Source organism: Polyodon spathula, unplaced genomic scaffold (assembly GCF_017654505.1).
Source record: "Polyodon spathula isolate WHYD16114869_AA unplaced genomic scaffold, ASM1765450v1 scaffolds_146, whole genome shotgun sequence".
Classification (NCBI taxonomy): domain Eukaryota; kingdom Metazoa; phylum Chordata; class Actinopteri; order Acipenseriformes; family Polyodontidae; genus Polyodon; species Polyodon spathula.
In genome coordinates, this window is record NW_024471639.1 from 1 (window position 1) to 1,207 (window position 1,207).

General features: G+C 47.1%; 1 long non-coding RNA gene across 1 annotated transcript; it reads left to right on the forward strand.

Annotated features, from left to right (window-relative positions):
- The first annotated feature begins 442 nt into the window (after window positions 1-442).
- Window positions 443-1,201, forward strand: LOC121308064. The gene is made up of 3 exons (XR_005948454.1): window positions 443-525; window positions 834-887; window positions 1,092-1,201. It is a non-coding gene; the product is annotated as an uncharacterized LOC121308064 (long non-coding RNA).
- Window positions 1,202-1,207: the final 6 nt, after the last annotated feature.

Genomic DNA, 1,207 nt, shown 5'->3' on the forward strand with positions numbered 1-1,207 from the left:
GTAGAAACCAGGGGCTGACAATCAGAGCAGGGTCGATCAGGCTGATTCACCCTTCAGAGTTAAACGAGGGAAGAAACAGATGCTTGGGTTTGTGATGATGGCTGCTTCTCTGAGCCTCTGTGGAGGGCAGCGATCCACACAGACCCCAGCAGCTGCTGCTTCACTCCTGTCACTCTGAAGGGTGAATCGGCCCCGATGGACCTCAGAGACCCCCCTGCGGAGACCCTGGTCCTGACAGTGGAATAATCGGCTCCTGCAATATGCAAAGCAAGAGACTGTGAGAGTGGATTGCAAAGCTCAACGTGAAGCTAGGAGACTGTCTCCTGATCTGAGGCTGTGACGCCTCTCTCTCTCTCTCTCCTGGATTGAGCTGGTCTGTGATGTCTCTCTCTCTCTCTCTCTCTCTCTCTCTCTCTCTCTCTCTCTCTCTCTCTCTCTCTCTCTCTCTGTCTGGTTGCAGGTCTACTCTATTCTCCTGGTCCAGCTCCTTGTCACTGTCTCCATCGTGGCTCTGTTCACATTCTGGTGAGTTCCCATGGCCTTCCTCCCAGACACGCACACTGTAAGGAAACGAGAATGCTGTCTGTGAATGAGTGCGCACCACACCAACCCACAGCTTATAGGACGTGGAAACAGAGACTCCCGTTGCACAGCAGCGTCACCCACTCCAGGTTTTACTACCGGCTCGATTAGCCACAGTGTGTCTAGCTAACAAGCTCAGGTTTGTGTGATTAAACTCCTAGTGAAACCAGGAATGGATCACACTGCTATGCAACGGGAGTCTTATTCCCATCCCCTGCAGTGTGCTAACGGGTTTTTTGTCATTCCCACAGCGATCCAATAAGAATTTACGTTCAGAGCAACCCTGGATGGTACTGGGCATCTTAGTAAGTACGTACTGGGCATCTTAGTAAGTACCTGCGAGAGGAGGGGGGGGGGGGGGGGCAATGGGTTTTCAACCCTGTTGGTACACATTAATTAAATATTAATGAAGCAGTTAGACACTTTTGGGTTTATAATCTCCTTCAGCATATGAATAATAATAATAATAATAATAATATTTGATAGCACATCTTTATGCTTTTTCACAGCGCTGTATTCTTCGTTACTTATCTGATCCTAGCATGCTGCTCTGCACCAAGGTAAGTTAATAATAATAATAATAAATAATAATAATAATAATAGTATTAATGTGTTTATTTCACTT